Consider the following 25,732-nt stretch of genomic DNA (forward strand, 5'->3'; position numbering starts at 1 on the left):
ATTAATACTTTTTACTCTTTTTACTATTAATATTTCAAAATATTTCAATATTTTACTATTAATATTTCAAAGGTCAGCCTTTTGCCTTGCTGTTTTAAACATGCTGTGTAGGCATCTCTTGGAATTTCTGGGACCCCCAAATATATCTGGGGGTTAAAATCAATTAATTTTATATATAATGTATGCAGTTGGAGGAAAGCATGTAAATTTTTTTTTTTAATTTTTTTTTTTTTTGGCAGGCCTCTATGATATTTTTTACTAAAAAAAAAAAGGAAAAAAAAATAAAGAAGCCTTGCCTGAATAAATGCAAGTGAGCTGTGGCACTTAACAATGGAAATAGCAGAATATCTGATAGCTGGGGATGCAGTTAACACTTTGAGAGATGGGGGATGTCCAGCTCATTAGAATTCCCCATCGGTAGTGGTGCTGTTGGTGGGGGTGTTGGAGGAGGAATGCCATTGTGCAGGGTCCCAGTGTTTGGGGACAAACACTGCTGTGGAGGGAACGTGTGAAAAGGCCATAGAGCTGACAGTGAATGAGGAAGGCTGTGCTTTCTGTGTGCTTCAAGCAGGGAAGCTGTCATTCACAGGCCTAGCACAGCCAAACAGAGGCCAAAAGAGAGGGCTCAAATACCTTTTAAAATGATATTAAATGATTTTTAAAACGTTTTCTTCGTTTAGAGTTACGCTGCCGGTCTGGCTTGCGCTAAATAATATAAATCGTCACGAGAACGGGTAAATAAAGAAATATCTCCTTGCCACAGTGAAAATTTATATGGAAAATGTGGGTGTGTAAGCATTTGAGAATCCCAAGTGTCTTTCAGTATTTAGATGTTTTTGAGAGTTATTTACAAGGGTTTAGCAAAGTTTGAATGTGGTGGTTAACAAACATAACCAGCCCTGAGGTTTTACTCAGTGAGCTTTCCTTTTTTACTGGAAGGGTGTTCTATGTGGGGAAGAGGGGACTGAGCTGGGATGAGAAGTGACAGGAAACTGTGCTGAATGTTCATTAGCTTGATCTAGCAGAACTTACAGTAATAGTAATTAATCATTTGAACCACAGCAAATTACATTACATTAAAGTAATGGAGCTAGTATGCAAAATACCCACAAGAAAACAAAAGGGAATAAAATTATTGACTGATTCTATTATTTGCTATCTTAGCTATGGGAAAAGAAGCTTAAAGGCACTGTTTCAAACTGAATATCTAGCACTTTTTCTAAGCCAAATGAATAAACAACGTAATTCAGGAGGCTTTCCTCATTTCGCTAAGCAGATCCGCAAAAATATTACTGATTTTATAAAATTTAAACACTGCCACCACCAGAACAAAGGGAAAAAGAAAGTCTATATTTCTTCTATTTTCTTGTGTTCTTTTGAAACTGCTGACTCAAGTACTGGAGGCTGAATACCCCTGTGAGACACAAACAAAAGCTTTGTTCCATAACTTTTCTTTTTGTACTTTATAAGGAACATATTTATCATTACTATTCAGTTGGTTTTCACAGATTACAGTAATTACATTGTTCACTAAGAATTTTAATGACTTATTTGTTTTCTTTTTCCCCTCATATGAATAAAATACAAACTAGCTTGTAGGGATAATAATTTTTCAGGGGGTTTTGCCTGGCAGAAACTGATAACATGACACACTTTTATAAAGTATTTTTAAACTGTATGTTTTCCCTATTATTTCTAGATTCATGCTTGTTCACAGAATTATCGGAAATTTATACCAAATGAACCCTGTTTATAATGTTGTTTTCAGAAAATTAGATTATATTGTGGAAAGCTCAGCATAATAATTATTAGATGTTATTTGAAGGACACAGGAACTCCATCAAAATTCTTAACTTGATTTCTGATTCAACATGGTTTTGTATTTGTGTTTTTATGGGTTATGAAAGTATGTATTCTTAAAATAACTTCAGTTTCACAGCCTCTGTTCAGAAACATCCTCCCTTCTTTTTTGTAGAATTAAATTATTTGTTTCCTCTTCCTTGAAGCTTCTGTTTTTCTAATTTTATATGACATTGACTCATGCTGTTGAAGAGGTGTTAAGTATCTTTATTTCCTTCTTTATAGGTCACAGAAAAATAGATTTATTTTTTTTTGTCTGTTTGACCTTTGTGGAGGCCACTCAAGAAATAATCCTGTGTTAAAGTGAACTTTGTGTAGAGCAAGATTCAATATGAAAACTGTAATATTTCACCCTGGGTTCTTATTAAAATAATATAAAAATAATGTTTTGGTAATTTTGAAATTGAAATTGGAAAATGCCCTCCTGGTAGTTCAGCTGAGTGATTCTTAAAATGTTGTACTGTTTATAGATTTGAGTGAGGCTTGAAATTTTTCCCACAACTGAGCTGCATTCTAGTTACCAGAAGTATTTTAAGAACCTTAAACTTGTGTCTTTTTCTAAGTGTCATGCCTTGAGCAGGCCTAACATCAGTTAAATGAAGTGAAAATTGCATTCTTGTCTTGATAGAGATGAAAATGGATTTCTGGTCATGAAATAGATGTAGTTGTCACTTTTTTAAAAAGGTGTCAGCAGTTTGCTTCAGCAAGTAAGGTGCCAATTCAGTATGACAGTAAACTTGTGATCTGAGCAATCAATAAAATGCTTCAATAACTTCTGCTTCATTACACTTATAATAAGAGGCTATAGATCTGTGGCACATAAAACGTTGATAAAGAGGATATGTAGGGACTCAGTGTGACATTTTGTTTTAGTAATACAGTAAGTGCAATGTTGCCATCTAGAGTTTGTGCATAGGTAATTATTCCGAAAGCAAAAGCCCCGGTGAAAAAATAAACATTGATGTTTCCAAGCCCTGTTTGTTTCCATCACTTAGTGGCATGTGTGTCTATCTACGTGGAATACTTCATTTGCCTTGCCAAAAAATTGCGTAGGGCAGGAAAAGGAGGACAATTTCAATCATTTTTATGCTTTTTTCATCAAGTATTGTGTAAGAACACGACTCCTCCCCCATCCAACCTAAGATTTAAATGCATCTAAGAAACAATTATCACTTAAATAGATGAAGTTGTTGCCAGCTACTAACAAAAATCATTGCAATGATTTGACACCTGTAAAGGGGATGAGGGAAGCTTTGCAGTCACAGGGGGTGAATGCTGTGATGTTCCACATTCTGACCAAGGGCTCTTGCAGTTGATTTATGTATTATGAGACCATAAATGGCTCCTGCTGGCTTTTCATAAACATACATTGCAGGGGAATTGTCTCTGAGCTATTTATCTTATAAGAAAAATTATTTTGATATGTTAAATAGAGGGGGTTTTACCCTTTTAATATGGATGGCACCTGATTGATAGAACCTATAAAGAGCCATATTGCATTTCGATTGAACAAAACTTAATTTAGATCTAGTGAGGCTTTTGCTTCCCAAGGAAATGATTGGAAATCCTGAATTCTTCTGAAAATTATTTTTAAAAGATGTAGAACCAACAATTCTGTCTAAAAGCATGAAATATGTGGTTATCTAGTTCAGCAATCTAAGTGTTTTATTTCAATAAGAAAAAGAAGTGGCTGCAATTATCAAAGGCTGGGCAATTAAAAACATCTTTGTATAGAAAATTCTAATGTGATTAGCTGCACAGATACAGCATGTTTGTTAAGAGAGTGACTAAATCAATCTTTTCCTTTTTCTAAGCAGCAAGAATGATAGTGCCTCTGGTTTTCCTTCTATTTGGTGTGTAATTTATAAACAATTTGTCTTCTGAGTATCAGAGCCTTATTGAAACTCCAGTGGCTACTCGTGTGTCATTTCCTGTTGGGGTAGTGTGCTAACACTGTCCTGTGCTTTATCATCAGCATTTAATTGTTAATTTCTTCTGCTCAGATAGGACAGAAATCTGTCTGAAATTGTGCTGAGGAGTTAAATCAGCACTCTAAGAATGTAATTTCTGGATTGTTTTTCACCATGAACTTGCATTGTTTTTTCTTTCTCCCTGTTTGAACGTGAATGTTTGCTGGAGACATATGGTTCATGCTAAAAAAGTTATATATTAGTCAAAAGACCACAGATGGGGGATGATATTCTTTTTAATTAGGAATTAAGCAACCATTTGGGACTAATGAAGTTTTAAATATAGCAGGGTCCAACGCTTTTGTCCACTGTATTTATGACTCATATTTGATTAAACCTCACTGGCCACAAACCTGTTCACCTTTTAATATGTTATGTGCTGAAGTACCTTCTGCATAATCAGGTGAATCCAAATAGGACATGGATTCTTTGGTGATGACAGGGAGGGAAAAGGAAAAAGGATTTGTTATTTTCCATTTTATTATCAGTTTGGTCATTGGATTGCCATAAAACGCCTGTGCAAGTAATGTGTCACTACACTGAAGTATGAATTTCACCATTTTTTAGCATTTAGAATTCACACACTGGGAAGTTTTAACACTTAGTTCAGACTAACTGTCTTTGATGGCATAAAAAATAATTCTGATCAGCTGTTTGACAGAGGATTATATTCCTGCATTCCATCTGCCTGAGATAGATACTGGCACACTGAGATTATTTCAATTAATCCCAGGCTACCTACCCTTCTTTGAGGATTGTGCAAAGTCAAATTACATCACATTTGCCATGGAGTGAGAGTGAATAAATGTACCCTTAATCACTTCAATTGACAAAGTTGTTAAACAGAGTAAATTGAGTGTGTGCCTGTGTCTGGGGGCACTGAGAGATTCTGCTGGTATCAGTAGGTTTATGATAAATTTCTGTTATTCTCAACTAAGAAATACAAAGTATATCTGTTAAGCAGGGGATAGGGGTCTTCAGTTATAAATAATATATTATTAATAATAAATAATACAGTAATAAATAACAAATAAATAATTCATAAATAATCTGTAAATAATCCACACAGTGCAACACATCATTGAATCAAGATTAGCCTCAGATGTCTCCTCTTCAAGTTATATAATAAAACAGCTAAATGTCCACCCATGTGAAGATGGAATTACACTTGCAGTGGAGACCTGGCTGCAACCAACATGCAGCACTCCCTTTTTTTTTCCCTTTTGAGAGTTAAATAAAATGCTGCACAATTATTAGATCTACTCTTTGAGTTAGTTCTTCCACTAAGCCTATTAAAAAGTTCTTAAAATAAAAAATAGAAGCTCGGTATAGAACTTTGTGACTATTCTGAAAAAAAAAAAAATCTTTGCATTAGCCACTTTGAAAGTAATTATGGAATTCTAAAGTCGGTGGAAGTAGATTTGACAGATTTCCTCTAAATTACTCAACCACCTACAGGTATTATTGCCAAGATTCTTTAGAAATGAGAATAAATTTTATGGAGTTACAAGAGCAGAGTGAAAGGGTGTGTTTGATAGATTCCCTGAACTGTTTCAACACCCACAGGTATTATTTGTAAGGAAACAATCACGCAGAGCCTTCAGCTGGTTAGAGAGGGCACAGCATTCCATCTTCACCTGACATCCTATCTGTTCTCTCACCATCTCATGCCCCCAGCCCGCCACCCACTCCTCCCAAAACAAAGCTCACCAAGAGAGTTTTGTGTGAATGGACAAGAATATGAATGTTTTTTTAAAGGAACGGTATAGAAAACTCATTGTGTGTGGGGGACGAAAAGGATTGAGGTGGGAGAAGAAAAACTGTCTTTAGGATTGATTAGTATTGCTCACATTCTTTCCTAATTAATCAATGTTATTCTTTAATTGTTAGACCCTCTCAAAGGTAATTATTTACTGCCTTAAAAGCTGAATGTAAGGAAAAAATAACCCAAAAGATGAAAATGAAAGTTTTATTTGCTTTATTTTCCTCTTTTAGTTTGTTTCAGACTTGAAAAGATTGGTTTGTCTTATTTTAAATAACCAAGTCCTGAAATACACAGCATGGGTCCTTCAAACTGCATAAACTTTACCTAAGTGGGTTTAACAGGAGGACCTTAAGTCTGTAAAAATGAAACATTGTGAAGTTGAGCATTTCTCAAAGATGATTTTTTCATGCTATGGTTTTATTTCCATATAATTTTAAAAGTATTTATTCCAGTATTCCCTAAAATATCCAAAAAGACCAGGCCTGTTTACTGTGCATGCACTGGATTTATTAGGACACACAAATGTAGTATCCTGTACCTTACAGTGTAATTTTATTGAAATTTAAAAGTCTACTATTAGATACTTTAAAATTTGACCATTTTTCCAAAGCCTTTAAACTTGTTTGTACTCTTCTTCTTTTTTTAAGTCTGCTGTCTTTATTATTTTCCTTGATTAATCACTTAATATTAACAACATAAATATTGCCATTTAAAAATTAAACTAATTCAGTTTTATTTTCAATATATTAGGGATGTAGATTAAAGCTGTCTTCTCAATTTATGGTGTCTTGCTTTCAAGGATATTAAAATAAATTATTTCCAAACTTTGTTCTCTAGCAAACACCACTAAATCCATCTTTCTCTTTTTCTTGCTGATTTTTTTTTTTTTTCACAACCCTTATGCTAAGGAATAGAGCAGCCACCTTATTTAGTACAACTGCAAATAGTTAAGTGCTGGCTGAAACAAGCTCTAAGAGCATCCAGAACATGAGAGATTTCTCTTGCCCCATCCCAAATGTGCTCATATCTGATTTATGAGCTGCAGTCTTTTGTCCAGAGCTACATCTGGACATCTGTATCCTGTCACCAACCTGTATTTCTTTTTTAGCTTAAATTTCCCTGCAGATTTTCATCTTTACAGACACACACACTGACTTAATTTTTTTTTTCTACCATTAGCAAAGAAGCCAGTTGTCAATCTTAGTAACTGTGATTTTTTTTTTTCTCTGAGCCACCTCAGCTGCTTCATCCAGCTGAGTTCCACCCTGCCTATCAAGTCATCACTTTCCAGCATCTTCCATGCAAAAAACTATATCTCATAATTTATAGGTAAGTGGAATGCTTTCCCAGTTTATATTCTGTGGTCTTAAAGACAGCAGTTGTTCAAAATGAAAATAAAATTCCTTTGGGCTAACTAGCAGAATATATGGGCAATATACATCCATAACTTTATAATAAATTAACTGGAAGCCCTGAGTTGGCCTCTTAGTCAAAGTTGCAAACTTTGCAGCAGAACTATCCAGTGATGCAGAAACAAACTGCTGTTGGCACAGCCTGATGGGATCACCTTCAGAAGAAGGACTGAATTTCAGCTTGCTCTGCCCATTTGAGACCCAAATGTTCACCTCTTCCTAGAGCAGAATGGCTGAGTGTGCTCCTTTTCTCTCTTATGACAAGGGGACTCCTCCCCAGGATCACTTTGGTGGTGCCTGCCAGAAGGAAAGAGGAATTTTTTCAGTTACCAGGTTTCTCTCAACCCAGAATACAGATGTTCTGGAAGAAACAATGTGGGTGTGCTGAGTGAAATAAAAACCATGTAAAATGTTCTGTTTCCCAGACTGGGCTGGGAGCAACAGTTTAAAGAGGGCATCTGGGTCCTAAAATGGATGTAGCTGCATGTTTTTGCCTTAAACTTACCTGCAGTGCGTGATCACCGCTGATTTTGACACCTTTAAAAATGTAGAAGGCAGAAACGGTACATGAAGAAGGAAAAAGTTCCCCAGTTAGAAAAGAGAAAGATTTCAAGAGCTGCTGCACCCATTCCTCAATAACAGATGGAAAGAAAAATACTCTTGACCTGATAGAACCATTAACTCTTTAAAAGGCACAAAACTTGGTCTAAGGAGTAATTTTTCAGGTTCTGTGAAAGGACACAATTATCTCAATAAAGTCTTGAAGGATTTGGACAATTCACCAAAAAAAACTATGTTAAAGCCTGCAGTAACATGGTTTTGCCCTGCCAAGAGTGAAAATAGCACAGGCTTTTCTGGAAAATGTTTTGTGTAGACAACCAAGTGTCTGTTGAGTGCTTTGTGGTTAATCACTTATCTCCCAAGGTCCAGAAAATTAAATTTCAATGTCTGTAAAAAAGGAAACAGGTCATCAGTGTTGATTAAAGCTAACTGACAAAATTATTTTTTAATAATTGAGCAAATGCCTTTAAGTATTCCTAATAACTGCAAGGAAATTAAAGCTGGGATAGCTATTGTACTTATCTGCCAGAGGCCCTTATTAAAAATCCAGATTGAATTAAAGCTTTAAAAAAGCAGAAAAAACAGGAGCCATATCATACAACAATTACACTTACTAGATCAAATTCCACCTAAAAATAATTGGGATTTCTACTCCCTGTTTGGCTGCAATAAGGCTGTCTGAGAACTTCACTGCTCTAATGATTAGAAGCTTTCTTCTAAATTTCATTTAAAAATTTTTCATGTCTCTTTAATATAAATTCCTTCCTTTTTAAATGGAATTTACTTGAAAAAGCTCTGCATCCTCTTTACTCTTTACCTCATCTCCATATTTTATTAAAGAGCAATCCTATATCCTATATCTTTTCAGCCTTTTTCTTATTCATAGACTAAACCTAATCTCTTGTGTGAGATGCTCTTCATTGTTTAACCACAGTATTATTCCTTAGTGCAGCTGGTTTTGTCCTTGCTAGAACATAAGGAAAATGTTCACATTATTTCAAGTTATTTAATGGCTTGACAGGGTGCTTTCTTGTTCCATGGATAATTATTTTAATCCTTTTTTTAGCAGAATTTATATTCACTATTTTCTGTTCATACGATGGCCTCTCTGCCAATAAAATATGGGTTAAAAATATTTGTTGTTGTAAAAACTATCAAAATGTAAAATGAAGAATTTTTTTACTGCCCTCAGTATATTGTTTGTGTTTTACTCTCTAGGTCATACCATGCTTTTTTTCATCATTAACTTGCAGTGCTCCCTTACTGTACTTACTCTGTATTTTCTAAACAAATTCCTTCCTTTCAGTTCTTGTATTCCAGGCATAATCTTCCAGTGTTTTTGCTACCTGAGTGATACAGGATTTTATTCTTGTTAAAACATCAGTGCATATTTTTTTAGGTTTTTTTCCATTGGTATCATCCACTCTGGGATTTTTACAGATCAGGCCCACTTTTTTTCTACTCATACAAGGTTTCAGTAGTTCTTATAATAACTACTAAATCTTTCCAATTAATATCTTCTACAATTTTATCTATTCCTTGGATCGTTAAAATTAAAAGCAAAAATAATGAAAGCCTCTTTTCTCATTGTCCTATCCTTAGTGGCCATTTTAGCTGCTAAAATATGAGCAGATACTAGAGATATGAATTTTTTTGAATGAATGAGTTCTGGAAGAATAAAGACAATGGGACTCTCCTTTGAAACTCTGGATAAGCTATTTTTTAATAGAGTAACTATTACCTATAAAGTTATGTTTATGAAATGTCATAAGCATAATAATAAGTGTGGAAATACATGGAAAATTCTGTTTGATAAAATGGTGAAGCTTTCATGTCTACGTACTTCAAAAGCTCAGCATAAAATTTTACTTAATTGTTCTTCATTCCTTATTTCTTGATTCCTTGTTAACTTTGCCAAACATGTTATCTCCTGAATTTGCTTACAAAAAAATATCTTCTCCTGTTTTGAAATGGTTTTGTTCTACTTTGTGGCAAATTTTATTTTATTTAACTTACAAATGTGGATGTATCATAGCACAACAGGGTACTCCAGTTATCCTAAAGGGAATGACAGTGTTCTTTTTTGCTGAAATTCCAACTGATAGGAAATTAAGTGTGCAAACAGTCACGTTGAGCAGAAGAGTCCAAATTGAAAAGTATTTCTTGCAGCTGCTTATTGGGGGCAGAGTTTTTTTCATAAAGTGCTTTTCTCTCCATGGGGTACTTATAAATTTCTGCTCTCCCAGTCTTTGTTCCTTTTTTAGTGTGGAGATGGAAGAAATAAACAGCTTTCCCTCTTCATAAGGTACTGATTTAACACTAAAAATATTGATTATTGATTCTAGCTATGGTGTTCCACTGCAGATGGTAAGGGAGATTCTCAGCCCCAATGCCCTGGTTAGGAAGATGCCCCTTAAAAAACAAAAAAGTTTCCAACTCCCTTTGCTTGGCTGACTTTGGTGTGAGAAATTTTGTTGTGTGATCCAGGTCTCCATCAGCCTTCTGCTGCTTGGTTCCCACCTTGGGCAGGTTGGTTCTTCTGGACTTCACTCTCCACTTCAGCCAGGGGAAGGGCTTGGACAATTTGCTGCAAATCAGAGGCCCTGAAAACATCCAGTGAAGGAGGTCTGTAAAATCTGATGTTGAAGTGTTAACTCTTTCAGATTTACTAAACCATTTGCCCAACATTTATTGCTATTTTTAGTGTCATGTTTCGTGTTCCCTCTCCCTCTTCCTTTGTGTTTTCTTTAGATTAAGGTACATTTTTTTCTTATGTCACATAAACAAAAATTTAGTTTTGAAGATTACTGCAAATGTCACTGAACAATGGACATTACATGCAGGAAAACAACCTGGTGTCAGGAAATATAACAATCAAGGGACTGTTTTCCAATGGCAATAGCATTTACATTATTCCTAAATGATGTAAGTTTTCATTTGTAGGAAACTTGCCATCTTTTAAGGAAAGGTGTAAATCAAGATGTTTCCAGCCTAATTTACTTTTGAAAAGCATGTTCACAACCTATATAAAATATAGATTTTTAGGAAAGAATTACTTCTATTGATCTTAAAGAGATATATTATTGCTGTGCTTACTCTGAAAACTATTTGCAGTATTCTTCTAAGCTTTATTCTTAAAAGCTGCTTTTCACATACAATTTTAAGAATCAAATGTGCATTTGGCTTGGTCTGAAGGTAACACACTTTCATTTTACAGCATTTATTTTCTGCCTGGATAAAGTTATGCATTTCTCTTTCTCAGAAAACTCTTGGGGGTCCACACTTTTTTATATTAGCATTGTTTAATTTACCCTTAAATGAAAATCCCCGCTGCACATAATAAAAAATACACGCACGTATCAACCTTCTGCTGATCCCTGAACATCAGTCCGGCCTCGTGGCCCCTCTCTGGATGCCAGTCACAGGATGCAGCTATCCTGCAACATTCCATGTTTTTCCAGGGCTGGCATCTGGCTGCTCTGTGGATTCCTGAGGCGGTTCTGTGAGCGCTGCTGCGGTGCCTCCGGCTCCTCCATGTGATGGAGTTACAGATGGAGCACTTGGGCAATGCACTCTCCTTTTCCCCCTTTTCCTTCAGAATGGGGAGCCTGTCCTGCTTCTCTGGGAGAGAGGGGATTTGGATGTGCATAAAAAAGCTGTTCCTTCCCTGCTAAAAATTAAGAAACCTCACATTTTTAGAGAAAAATTTTGTATCTTTTCTGACAACGCTGTAATATATTACAGCAAGCCTTCCTGACCCCCTAGATCTCCTAGGTTTTAATTTGATGCCATAAAAATTTAGTTTAAAAGTAATTTCCTATATTTAAATACTAGCTGAGACAGTATCAGTGGAGACTTTAGGGCCATTCCTGAACAAGTTGCCTGACTAGGAATTTCTCTACTCATTGATGTTAAAGAACTGAAAAAAAAAAATTATGCAGGATAAATAGCATAATTTCTGAAGTAAAAACAAGTATGAGGTGCTGTTTCTATACAAATGTCTCAAATATCTGTGGTATAAAATAGACTATTTCAAATTATCTAGCTGCTGATTTTTATAACTTCTGCAGTGTGAAAGGATATTTCACATCATGCAGCATGTACTGAAATCTGGAATATTTGAAGTATTGTTTATGCTTAGCTTTGGATTGTAGAGGGCCATTTCTGAACCTTACTAATTAAAAATAGCAAAATGTTCCAGCTTTGTTCTTAGAAAAACCTTTGCAGAATAGATGTTGTATTTCTAGATACGTGCAAGTGTAGCTAATTCTTTACTAAAATGACAAACTTTTCCTAGGCACATCCTCACAGCATTTTATCTTGCTATTTAAGAACTATTAATTCTTTGTCCTCATAGCAGTTCCAAATTAATATTTGCATAAAATTCTTCAGATCATTTCATTATTTTGTTTAATAGAGTTTTCCTCTTAAGATTACAGCCTTTTCTGTTAAATTGTAAATTATGCAAACAAAGTACGCCTACTTAAGTTGGGCAACCCTGCATTGCCAAATGACTATTGTTTTACTGTTCATTTCTTCTAAGGATTACTTTTTAAATTAGTGAACTAAAGTGAAAAAAGTGCATGTTTCTCTTCTCTTGTTTGTAACCCCTAATTTTCCTAAGGCCAATTTAAGGTATATTGTCTTTTAGAATGACATTAAATTAGACCTCAGTCATCTGCTTCCTGTCACTTTCTATTATTTTGTACTTGTTCATCAATCCTTGGGGGAAATCAAAGCCTGTGTGGCTCCCATTTGAATCTGCATAATACTCAGTGATGGCTGGGTCAGGAGGTGCCTCCCCATGATATTTAAATTTCTACCATAACTGGAGCCATTAACCCTTCCATGACATGGTCATCCTCATAATCTTCTTACTATGCTTTGTGTTAGTCATTAAGGTGTTTTCAGTGTTAAATTTAATTATAGATTATGATGTTTTGATGTTGATAAGAATCTCAGTGGAGTTTTATAATGCTTGTATGGTCTTATTCATGTATGTACCTGTTCTCAGTCCATTTGAACTACAGTTGGCAGCAATTTTTGGAAAGATGCTTTAGTCTTTTTCTTCTGTTCTGAAAACAATCTAAATATTAATTTGATTTCTTAACATGCAAGCTATTTTTCTGCCTGAAAATTTCTGGTTGTACTTAAGAGCTGCTTTTGAAATTCAGAGTAACCAATGGTGCTGTTTGGCAGCTGTGATCACCCTGCAGCAGTGCAGGGATGGAAGAGGAGAGAGTGGCCACCACACCACTGCTCAATCCCACCACAGCTCCAGGATGAGGGAAAGGGGTAGAGGAATGAAATAATTTTATGGGTGAGAAGATGAGAATTAGTTATTTTACTGGAAAATCTAACGAGAAGCACCCTGTTATCCAGGAATGTGGCATGGTAGCAGATGGTACTTCCCAAAATTATCGTACCCAGTGAATGCTGATCTCTGTCTCTTAATGTTTCCTGCCCTGGATGAATTTTACAATCATTATCTTGGCCTTCACTCTGAGTGCCCAGAGAAAGGCTCTTCAGAGCTTCTACAAGTCCTCAGATCTCTTATATGTGCTGGTTTTAGAAGATGCTGCGGCAAGTTCAAATCCTCATCTTGTTAATTCAAGACAAATTTGTATTAATTTTAATGTGCTGAGCATTTGCGCTCTTTGTGAATGCAATAAGCTGAGGTTTCAAAAGCTCTACTTCCATCTGTCTCCAGGCAAAGTAAATCAGTAATGGGTGCCTGGCCAGAAATCCTTCAATCTACCACATTCTGAATCATACCAACCTGCTGAGAAAGAAGCAGATTTTTTTCCAACCATCTCAGAGATCTCAGTCAAACACCTAAACATGGAACCATTTTCACTTTTGGCATGGCTCATACCTTGTTCAATTGACAGAATCTTTCAGAAAACCACACAAACCCTGACCTCCCTGGTGTGCACAAAGACCTGGGTGTGTCTGCTTTGCACCGTGGGGATGTCAGGGAGATGGTTACAGCTCTCTGATTTTCCACCTAGCCCCAGGCCCTCGCCTTGCTGAAGCCTCTGCCAGCTGGCAGATCTTCCCTAGGGACCACTGTGGGCTTTAGAGCTCCATGTCCTCCCCCAGTTCAAGCTCACAAGGCTGCAAACAGGGTGGGCAGTGATAGACCCACACAGGTGGAGATACCAGAGCAGAAAGAAGAAATAATTGAAAAGATTTATATTTTTTGGGCATCTCTTGTAATGATCACAAATCTCTCACTTTGGGAGCAAACCCTCCATGTGCTTTTTCCACTTTTCTCCTGGATTTCTTCTCAGCAGCAGGTACAGTGCTATGTTTTGAATTTATTGAGAATAACATTGATAACACACTGATGGTGGAGGTATTGCCACGTTCCTGCAGCCTCTTACAGAGAAGATAAAGGAAATCAGTGCTTCATTAGATGGTTTAATGAAGGGGGCTTGGACAAGATCACAGGTATCCAAACCATGTGTGACCTTTTCATTTGAAAGGAACCCATGCAACAGCTCCAGACAATCCACCAAAATCTAAAAGCTTTGTAGAGCTGGACATGAAACAAGAAATGTTATTTTGATGAGTCTGATCAGAGATGATCCTTCCACTGTTCTGCTGCCCGACCCAGCTGGAAGAATTTCCCATTTTTCAGTTTATGAGAGGCTCATGGGCCCGAGGGTTCTCTCTGTCAGTAGATATTGCCACTTGTAGCTACAACTTCTCAGTATCTTTGGCTATGGCATTTCCAGATGCTTCAAAAGCGCTTTCTGGTGTCAACTCTCAATTTTTTAAATAGACTGATTTGTAGATGTGTCAAAACTCTTCAAAGTCCATTGCTTTTTATGTGTATTCAGCAGTTCTAAGGTCCTGTTCTCCAGATATGCCTGTTTGTTTTATTTTTTTTTAAATTTTTTTTTGTATGGGGATTGTTTTAATCTTAAAAAAACCTTTTTTTGCTTTGTTTGTTTGTTTGTGGGGTTTGGGTTGTTTTTAATTCAAAAATGCCTTAATTTAATTCAAAAAAAGGAGAATTTCTGTTAGTCCACCATTAAAAAAAAAATCAGTCAAGAATACCTGAATATTGCAGAGTTAAAGTATCTCACTGTAGAATATTTTGTCATGTGGCAAGCAAAGGCATTTCACAGGAAGTGTACCATGGCCTGCCCAAGGTCTAAAAGGAAACTTTTGTCCTAAGAATCCAACTAATCCCACTCAAATTCCCCAGATGATAAAGTGAATTATTGGCACTGTGAGATCTGAAGAGAGGTAAATGAAACTGGAAACATTGAGATAAACCAGAATGGAGTGTGTAATATCTTAAGAAGAGGAAATCTAGTCTAACACAGTGGCTATTTTAATTAGTTTTGAGAGAAAAGCAAGGTGAGGTAGTATATGTGTATCTATAGAAATTGCACAGTCCGGAATTATAATACTTAATTGGGATCAAATATTTTCTTTTATAATTTGTATATTTTATAATTTCTATATTTTATAGTTTATAATATAATATATAATTATAAAAATTATAGCTATATTAATTATAATAATTATATTAGATTAAGTATTATTAATGTACATTAATATATTGCTATATATTATATATTATATAATATAATAATGTTAATATATATTATTAATATATAATTTTAAAAATAAATATATAATATATAGTTTAGAATATAATAGAGTTTTATAAATTCTATTGATTCTTTTTTATATAATGTGAGATATATATATATAACTCACATTATATAAATATATATAAATAAATATATGTATATATATACACATATATACACATATACATATATATACATTTATATACACACACATATATATGTATGTATATTCATCATCTATGTACAAAGTATAATAGATTAGTATAATTTATTTGTGTTACTTTTTTTATGAATAAAAATTATTAACCTCATGTTTTTCCAAGACCAGTTCCATAACTGGACTTCCTGGCCATGTTTAAAGCCTTTCAAGACAAGTAGACAAGAAAAGATTTGCAGAGCAACAGCATCAGTTCTTTTATGGAAATAGACCAAAGTTTGATAAAGGAATCTTACATTTGTTGGATTTTTCTCATAGAATGTGCTAATGACCCAAAGTAAAGGGCTGTGACAGAAAATGCATTTATTTAAACTGCAAGTAGGGGAGATTAGAAATTAAATGTCTTTGTGGGGGGCAAGTCAGGTCTGTTGATGGCTGTGGAAATTGATGGTCTGAATTCAGCCCCTGGATCTGGAATTCCCTGTCCATCAGAGTGGATGGCATTGCTCTGCACCTGAACCCTGATTTGATTTTTTTTCTCCTTAAACATGCCTTCACTGCTGGAAATAGGTGTGGGTGGACTGGCAGGTTGACATGTTGTGTCTACTCTAAATTCCTTATCTGATCCTTCCCTGCCTTGCTCTTCTGTCATCCCTTACCTCCACGTGTAAAATCCCAAATCTTCGCTTCCACATTCCTTCCATTTTCCTTTCCCTAGAAACACACACATATGATAATGAGAACTATAAATTGTTGGAAAATTAACATTTTTTCCAGATGAATGTTTTGCTGTCTTTTCTAAATACACCTCATTGTTTATTTGTTAATTTATGAATAAAAGTGACAGAATGACTCAGAGTTGCCTCACATAAAGATCTAAACTGTACAGGAGGTAGAGTTCCTTCCCTCAATATGGACATTTGTTGTCATACTTCACTCTGAGGTAAACTTTTTAAACCAAAAAGTTCAAAGAATAATTTCAGTTAAAAATGAAAAAAAGAGTGCATTATAAAGATAATGAATCACTAAGAATTACAGTTATTCTATGTACTTTCCTGCTGGCAGTATTCTACTTCATTTCAATTTATACTACTAATTTGAAGTTATATAATACATTTATAATACATGATATAATGCATTTATAATACATTTATTTGAATTTTATTACCTTGAGATTATATTCCAGTGCACAGGGATTTTTTTTTTCCTATTTGACAGAACTAACCACATTAATTAAATGGTCATATAAAGAAAAGGTAACTTATTCTATACAGTGTCATTATTTTCAGGTCCCAAATACCCTTTGTAGAAATTATTAAAATTAAATTAAAATCTATATTAAAAAAAAAAAAACAACAACAACTTTCCATCAACTGGAATGCAGATTTAAATGGTTTTTTTTTACATAATTGTTTTGGTCATGTATATTGGAAAGAATATATGCATGCCTTCAAAAATTCTGAACTTTTACAGGGAGGATTTGTTTGTGTTTGTGAAATAGCCTTTACTGCATTTTATCTTGTGCAACAGTCACCTCCTCCAGAAATCCACCTGTAGCTACAAGTGTAAAGTTTAGTTATTTTTAAAGACCTCAACTCCTGTTCAGGTATAAAATAAAATAACTCAAAATATAATGGAAGTATTAAACCTTATAATTACTGTAGTTTCCAATATAATAGAGCTGAAGTTGTTTAAAGACTGAGTAGGAGAAAAAATGGGAACAAATTGAGATGTGTTTTTTCTTTAAAGCAAATAGACTTTTTATGTATTATAAGACACAGAGGTTTTTTTGTTGATTTTTTTTCAAACAAGTAAAAAGCATAAAAAACCAAATGTGCCAGCTCTGACATTTCCTGTCTGATGACAACGATGAGATCCAGCCTGTTAGGGCTTAAAATGAATGTCTTGTCTAATTTGTGCTCTTCAAATTTATTTCTTTCCTCCCAACTGTCTCATTTTACCCCACCTGTCACACATCACACTTTCACACCCCTACCTTACTTTTTCAGATTTTACAAGCTTTGCCTTTTGTTTTTCCCCATCTTAAATGTGATGCAGCCTTTTCTCTGCAACTGTTCACTTGAGGTTTTTTTGCCTTTTTGTTTCTTAATTTCTTCATCTGTGTGCTGTTTACTCTTTTACCTGTTATATGAATTATAGAATTCTTAAGGAAAAACAGTAAATCTAAATAACATGAAACATAAATAATAAAAATATTGGTGCTTCAGGCCATTGATATTTCCCTTAAAACAAAACAGTACTCGCATGGTGTCTTTAATCATATAATTTAAATAAAACTTTAATGGATTCTCTAGCTGCACAATCAATGTTATAAACATTTAAGATGTTTATTTGCATCTTGTTAGAATTCTGGTGTTCTCAGAGTTTTGTAAATGCTGTGAAGCTGAACAACAGTAGAGTTGGAATGAGTACTGATAAGGGGTGTGCAAGTCATTAACTTTTTTCACATATTGATTGCTAATATCTGAGATAAGCTGGCTTCTCAAGTATTGATTATATCTTATTTTGGATAATTTCATACTCCTTAAAACAAGTTTACATAAACAATATTTATATATTGGGCACGAGTGGCTAAATATCTCTAGGTAGTCTGTACTATTAATTTTATTAATTACCTTTGTTTATTAATAGCATTTTGTCTGGACTAGTGTGAAAATATCCTATGCCCTTGGGTGTCAAGAAAATTTGTTAAAACCTCTAAACCACTGAAATACAGATGCAATTGCCAGAAATTTTACTTAATAAACAATGATGTCAGTGCTTGATTTGAAATTTGGTTGACTTGTTTGAGTAGATGGTTAAACCACACTGTCTTAATTTTAGCTAGTTATAATTGACAATAATTGACAAGGGAATTTAATTCCTTTTTAACTTGTTGAATTCTTTTATAGTTCCTTTCATGTCTTTTTATTGTACACTGAGAAACACTTTTTGATTTTCTTTAAGGAGGGCACGGCTTCTTTCCTGTTTTGATAATCCTGAATTTTATTTTTATGTTTTGTTTTTTTAAATATCATTCAACTTTTTCATGTAAGATTGCTAAATACACTCTGCAAAGCTGCCTGTCAGACATTAATGTCAGTGACTCTAAGCTATGTTTAAGTTATCCACTGGCATCTAGTAATTATCCAGAGCCATGAAACACAAGGCAGTATTCTCTGATGTGTAAAATTTCAATTCTCTATGTATTTCTTCAGTCTTAAACACACCTAGGAAAGAATGTCAGTTTAACTTTTCGTATTACATCTTTTGAAGTTTTTGGTTTGGTTGGTTTGGTTGGTTTTTTTTCTCATAGCCCCTCTAAAGCTGCAAGTATTGTAGCACAAAGCAGCTTAAATAGATGTCCAAAGTGAAATGGTGTGTGTGAGGGTGACCACACAATGCATTTCACACTCTAAACACGCTGATGGCTGCTGAAACTTCTTCTAAAATTAATTCTGATTTCCTTAATTCTATCCACTGGCAAGCATCTTATTAAAGTCTTAAACAACATCTGAATTAATCGTAATAATGTGATTAATTTTGCTGGCATGGGTTTTAAACAATGGAATATCCAAGACATTGGAGAATCAAAATCATCAAATCATTGACATATTTCATCTGGTAAGATGCTGAAGATGTACAATAGCAACTCCATAAATGAGCATAACAGGAATCAAGCTCTTACTTCCTTCCAAATCTTGTTTTCTGCCCTCTCTTTTGAGATATGAAATGCACGCATATAGGCACAATGTATTGGTATCAGACACAAAGTATGTGAATTCTGATACCTTTTCATCAGTTGTACACCAAGAATTCTATTTTTAAATGATATCCTGCCAGCTTTTTCACAATCCATTAATTCCTGGATCAACATCAGAAGGAATGTCAGAGCCGACTGAAATTCTTGTAAGACACAGATGTCAGGATCAAAAGTCAGAGACATTCTCAGAACAGCAGGGAAGCCTGCTTGTTAGACCCTAATCGTAACAATTAGTATCTGCCATGTGACATTCTCTATACCCTGCCTATATTTCTGTTAACTTCCAGGCACGCTGAAAAGATATTTACTGAAGTTGGAGACAAAAGTACACGGGCTATTAGTCTTATTTCCCTTTTTGCAAACTTTTCTGTGGTGTCTTGCCCTAAATGGTAAAAAAAAAAAGCCTTTAGATTGAAATAATTTAACACTAAAAACATGCAACTCTGTTCTGACTCTGTTTGGTGAAGTTATTCCTTTAATGTATAGGATTAATGACTAACTAATCTTCAAGGGAAAGGCTAGGTACCATACCTAGATTTATCTACACTCTTTAGGAGGAAAACCAGCTTATGGTTAACACTTTGCATGATTTATAAGTTGGTTGTTGGTTTTAACCATCTTAGCTCTGAATATTTTTCTTTTAGCATAATAACATCAGATTTATATTTAGTTTTTTTTAAATTCTCTCTTTCAGTGCATTAGGGACTAGAGGACACTGAAATGGTCAGGCTCCTATCTGCTCCTTTGTCACTTTATTGGTTTTGGCTTTCTGAATTGAAGCAACCATTTCAGGCACAGGCAGTTTTGTGGGCCTGTATTTGTAATTCTTGTTTGTAATTTGGAATTGTGAAGAATTCTTCTTGGCTATAGGCACATCACAAGTTATTTTAGTCTCAATTCTATATCCTCTTCCTGAACCTTCCTTTAATTATTACATTGATACAGCAGAAGTTGTCAGGCATGCCAACCTCACTTGTCATTTTGGTGTAGTAAAGAGCAAGAAAGAAAAGGGAGAAGGAAAGTAACCTGAAAATGAGAAAACAGGATCTTTGGAGCAGTTGAAAGTGTTGATTAATATCAATACTTTATCTAATATATACAACATCATATCCAGATATCATCTATAAAAATATTATGTATTAAATTTGCTAAATATATGTAAAATATACTAAATATAACAAGTTGGTATTAATGGAATTGACTAAATTAAGTAAGATACCCCAAAATGGACTGTGAGGGAACAACAGAATGGCTTAAGGAGATTCACATCTGATCTAGAAATGTAAGAATAGATTTCACCCTCCAGACAGTCTGAAAGGACTTGGTAGTTTTGGCTGAGGAATTGAAAATGTGTGAATACAAGATTTTGAAGAATTTAATGACTAAAATCCAGCAGGAGAGGGAGGAGAATGAATATTAAATAGTGAGACTGACAATGAGTCAAGAAAAAGGGATTCTAGACTGCAGCAACATTTTCCAGCACCCCATAGCTCATGAAAGGAGAGGACAGGGTCTAAAATAAAAGAAATTGTCATTTCAGATAATGACTGCAAAGAGTAATGTGAAGAATACCAGGAGAGGATGGATTATTCCAGTATTAGGTTCTTTATAGTGGGAGAATGAAAATATTTTTAGGAAAAAAAAAAGTTGAAGTATAAATAGACAAACTTGTAAATTACAGAACCTTAAGTTCAGTTTGGGGAGATTAGTTCAAAAACTGATGAGAAATTTCAACCTCAGAAAGGAAGGAAGTGGTAACTGGCCATAGGAGAACAAAGTAACAGGAGAAGAAGACATTTTTTAATTTTCCAATAAAAATCAGATCTGAAAAAAAAAATAAAACAAGGAGCTAGAAAGCACAAATCCAGGAGATAAATATCAGGAAGGGTTTGACAAGGAGTTGTAGCTGGAATAGAAACAGTGAGATTGGTGTTTTTAGGAACCTGGCCAAGCTGCAAAAAGGAGGAGCAAAAAAGGAGGTGGGGCTGGTTTCCTAGCCTTTCCTTGTGTCTGAATTTAAATTTTAGAGGTGCAAGTGTGCTCTGGAGCTGCCCTCTTTGTAACAGGCAATGTATGTAAAAAAATCAACTATTTTATTTGTCTGCGTTTCAGCTTAATCCCTGATATCTCATGGATTTTGGATACACATAAGTAGGAATAACACTTTATTCTAATATGTCACATATTTTGCATGTTAATATCTGGGAGGAAAATAGCAGCCTACAGGAAAGCAATTAATCAGAAGCACTAAATGCCAAAGGTAAAAATTAATGAATTCACTAATGGCTTTTTCTTTTTATATCCCTGCTGTTATCACTCAGCTGCTTTCAGTTATCTGCAGTTTCCTCTCTTTTCAGGAGTATTTACACAAACATGCCCAATTTTAGCATTGAGAGCATTTAATACTGAAATAGAACCAGCAAACAAGTAATATTCCTGGGTGATTTGACTAGAAAAATAAAATCACTGTCTGAGAGAGAAAACAAAGTCTGCAAGAAGCTGGAAATGAGTGTTATAAATGACCAGGTAGACCAGGTCTTCAAAATCTAGGAGCTTTTCAATGAAGTTGGTGTCTTGAGGAAGAGGGTTTGATCAATCACTCTTTGCTTTTGTCAGGTAAGAGAATTTGTACAGCAACTGGTATAAAAATCTGTTTATTTTATATTTTTATTTGAGAGAGGAATTGTCTTCAAACTGTGTCCAATGTGTGTGTAGACAGAGGTTTGTTTTCATTTTATTTCAGTCCAGTTTCCTGTCATTCAAAAATTGAAAAACCTTGAAGTGATAAACCCTAAGATTTGTTTTGCTTTGTTTTCATTCTGAACACATAAATATCTCCTGAAAATAATTTCAAAACCTCAAATCTAATTAACTTAATTGTAGTTAGTTCTCTACTGTCTCAAAGCTCTGAATGTGGAAAATGAGAAATGCCTTTAATTTAATGAGGAAGCACAGAAGAGCTTCCAGTGCAATTTGGAATATTTAAAATACAGAGCAGCTATTTGGATGCCCATTTTGTTGGTAAATCAGGACCAATGTGTTCTTTACTTCTTGACTGACTTTAAATTTAAAGGGATCTTAAAGAGGTTTAAAGAGGATTATGCCTCTTCAGGGATGCTCCATATTGCAGCTTTTCTGACTTGTATTTACATATTTGTAAGTATGTGTGTGCAGGTGTACTAATGAAAGTCATTCCTCAACAAAATTCACGATATACAGGTCACCATCCAGGGCCAAATTGGGCTTTTTCCCTCTGAAAATGTCTTTTTTGCCCACTTTGAGCTATATGGAAACAAGAGCCACTAAAAGCAGTTAAGGCTCAAAAGAGCCTGATGTAACTAAGGTGATTTGTGGATTTAAGGCAAATATTCAAGGTAGTTCTGATATAAATTCTGTGCTGAGGGGAGCCGAGACATAAAAACTTGTTTGATTTCTACTTTTTGAGAAGCATCCTGTCAAAAATGGGACCAGGCAGAGAGTGAACTGTGGTACTAATAAAACAGATTTCAATGTTTTTAAAGACATTGATCTCTAATATTTGTCTGGTCATCAAGAGCTTTGACTTCTGAAACTGCCCTAAAGGTGGAAGCGTTCAGACACAATTCAGGAGAGAACAGCTGAGTTTTACTTCTATAGCTCTAAGAGCATGCAGAATTTCACATTCTTTAGAACATTTTATATTAGTTTACTTTTAGCCATAAATCAGTGCTAAAACCACTTTTTACACTAAAAACTCTAGAGGTGGTCAAATCTAGAGAAAACAGTGACTTATTCAACAGCTAGGATAAGAAAGAGATGATCATTGGGAGCCTTACTTATAATTAAGTCTTTCAAAGTAATTAAATGTATTGCTAAATGCTATCATGAAGATGAAATGAGATATTATTCAGGTACTGACTGTACTGCCATTGACCTCTGACAAATATTTATTCCAGCCCTACTCATTAATTCCCATCCAACCACAACTCTTCAGATCCCCTGCTTTTCTGGAAAGCTGTATGTATGTTTTCTGTTGAGAATGACATGATATTAATTAGCTGTATCTCAGATATTCTGGATTTTCTGAGGTGACTGTGACTTACTGGCTTTTTCCATCTCAGTGTTTGACTAAGTGTCCAACCCCTGGCCTTGTTGAGCCACTGTTGTCATCTGAGCCTTATTTTTCTTTCTCTCTCTTGTTTCTTAAATATTTAGTGCCACTCAGGTTTTTTTGCTCTTCTTTCTTTTGTTCTTATTTATTCCAATTTTTTCTCTAATAGTTTATCATGGTTTCTTTTGCTTATTCTACATTCCTCAATCCTTTAACTCTCTCATTTTTTTCTGTTACCAAATTTCTTTTATTTTCTTACTCCTTCCCTACCTATATCACCTGTTACTCAGACTTCACAATTTGTGAACATTCCATTGTTTGTAAAGCATTCCATGTGTTTGGCCAATAAATCTGGCACTAACCTTACACTGCTTGTGACTCTCTAGCTTTGAAGTCATCAATTAAATCTCTGGAGAATGGTCCTGAGTCTTTGTGCTGTGCTCATGAGGCTGTGAAAGAGATCTTGAAAACAGTTCTTATTAAAACAATCAAGCAAAAACAGCCCACCCACACCCAGTGTTACTTTGGGATGAATAATGCTTGCAATGAGTCATTTGAGAGACCATAGTCCTGGAGTTATGCTATGGATCTTTGGCATGAGAAAGAAATACAGATTGTTAAGAAGTACAGAAAATCATGAGCAAGGGAACATTTGGAAACCCTGAATATAAACTGATGGTCTAGAAGAATCTACAGCTTACCTGGCTTTTCTTGCTACAGAAAGTAAGCAAATCTTCATGCCAAAAATTAGTATTCAGAAGTTGGTAAGTATTTTCCCTGTATTCATTATTATTTTTGGATTATGACAGCCTTTATAACACGTCAAAGTTAAATACTATGTCTATAACCATGTCAGGCAGGGACTGCCAAAAAATTTTCAGAAGTGAGATTTCTTGTGCCATGAAGAGTCTTTATTTGAAGCTCCAGAAAGCATCTACTCGACACTGAGTGGATTTTTTCACTTTGGAGTTTGTTTCACTCTCTGAGATCCCAGCTGCCCATTTGGCAGTGGCCTGGTGTGTTTAACTTCATTTATATACAAACATCAGAAAAGTGCTACCACAATTTTTCCTGCAGAGGAAGTGAATTATTCGCAGGTCAAGTGATAAAAGAGAGACAAGAGGGAGGTTTCTAAAGGTTCACCCAGATTGCCCTGTAATAAAATATGAATTACACCTTGGCTGCAGCACCTGGGTCACAAACTACAGGCTGGGAGGGCACAGGAGTAACTAATTATCATTTAGTTAATGAATGAAACAGCCAAAATGGTTTTCAGGTCTTGCTCATACACATACTAAAGTCCACCTCCTCTTGGTGGCCACAAAATATGGAGACTTTGCCAGAATTAGAAAAGAATAAAAAGAAAAATAACACTGAGCTCTATGAGGACCTGGATAGGCAGAGCCTTGCATCTCATGCTCCAGTTGGATTACCAGGGACAGTTTAAGGGTTTGCTGGACACCATAAATGGAAATCTTCACTGAGGATACTGAACATAATTCAGTAATAATTTTAAACACAATTTATACTTAGAAACTCAGATGAGATTGCTGGGGGGGAAGGGTTCTAGAGCAGGTTAGTGAGAGGATAACCTAAACCAGCCCATTTTAAGCTTATTTCTCAAACTGGCATTTGGAATCTTGACTGCTCAGTTCAACTGAGTTATTTACCTAATTGTCTGAAATCCTCATATTTATGCATATTTCTCTGCAGGGTTCAGAATTTCTCTTATAAAAAGTTTTACCCAGCTCAGTGCAGCCTGGGACAACCCAGTCCAACCCAGAACATGTTATTTTTTGAGTCAGGGCTCATATAAATACTGGAAATGAAAAGGTGTATCTAAGAGTATATTTTGCCTGTGAAAAATATGCATATGCTACATATTCCATTCAAAGATAAAACTTTGTCCATGATAAAACCATATCTCCAGTGCCACTGGATATAAAATTAAAATTATGTTCTAATCTGTTTTTAAAGGTGGTGCTAGGAGAGAAACAAAGAATATTGAGACCTTTGAAATTGGAGAGAATTACAGATGTCTTCAGAACTGCAGAACACCTGGTGATTATGTTAACTGCCAGCATTTACCACCTTCCTCTCCCATTTGTTTCAGTGGTGGAATGGGTACCCAATAACACCTAAGTCTTTTGTCCATTACATCCTGGAATGACTAATTTTTTAGCCATTTAAACAAAAACAAAAACCCAACCAAAAAAAAAAACCCAAAAAAACCCAAACAAAAACCCCCAAAAGACAAAAAAAACCAACCCCGAAACTTGAAGTAAGCATGAAAGCAATAATTTTCACGAAGCAATTCAAGATGACAACAGAGAAATTATTTTATCTTTTAGGCTAAACTAGGACTGAAGGACTGAAGAAGTGACATTAACTCACAGGAAGTAGAGGATTTTATTGCCCATGAGCTAGACAAAGTGTCCCACATTACAGAAGCAAATACTGGGTTATTCTAAATTAATACTTTCTCATTTATTTCTATATCATCTTTTATCATTTCACCTCTGTCATCCCCTCACACTACAGCAT

General features: G+C 35.0%; 1 long non-coding RNA gene across 1 annotated transcript; it reads left to right on the plus strand.

Moving 5' to 3' along the window:
• The first annotated feature begins 24,619 nt into the window (after positions 1 to 24,619).
• Positions 24,620 to 25,640, plus strand: LOC148183945 (uncharacterized). The gene is made up of 3 exons (XR_015772880.1): positions 24,620 to 24,691; positions 25,166 to 25,249; positions 25,540 to 25,640. It is a non-coding gene; the product is annotated as an uncharacterized LOC148183945 (long non-coding RNA).
• Positions 25,641 to 25,732: the final 92 nt, after the last annotated feature.

This window comes from Pseudopodoces humilis, chromosome 7 (assembly GCF_049639895.1).
Source record: "Pseudopodoces humilis isolate 2021_Gansu_Grassland_sample_001 chromosome 7, ASM4963989v1, whole genome shotgun sequence".
Classification (NCBI taxonomy): Eukaryota; Metazoa; Chordata; class Aves; order Passeriformes; family Paridae; genus Pseudopodoces; species Pseudopodoces humilis.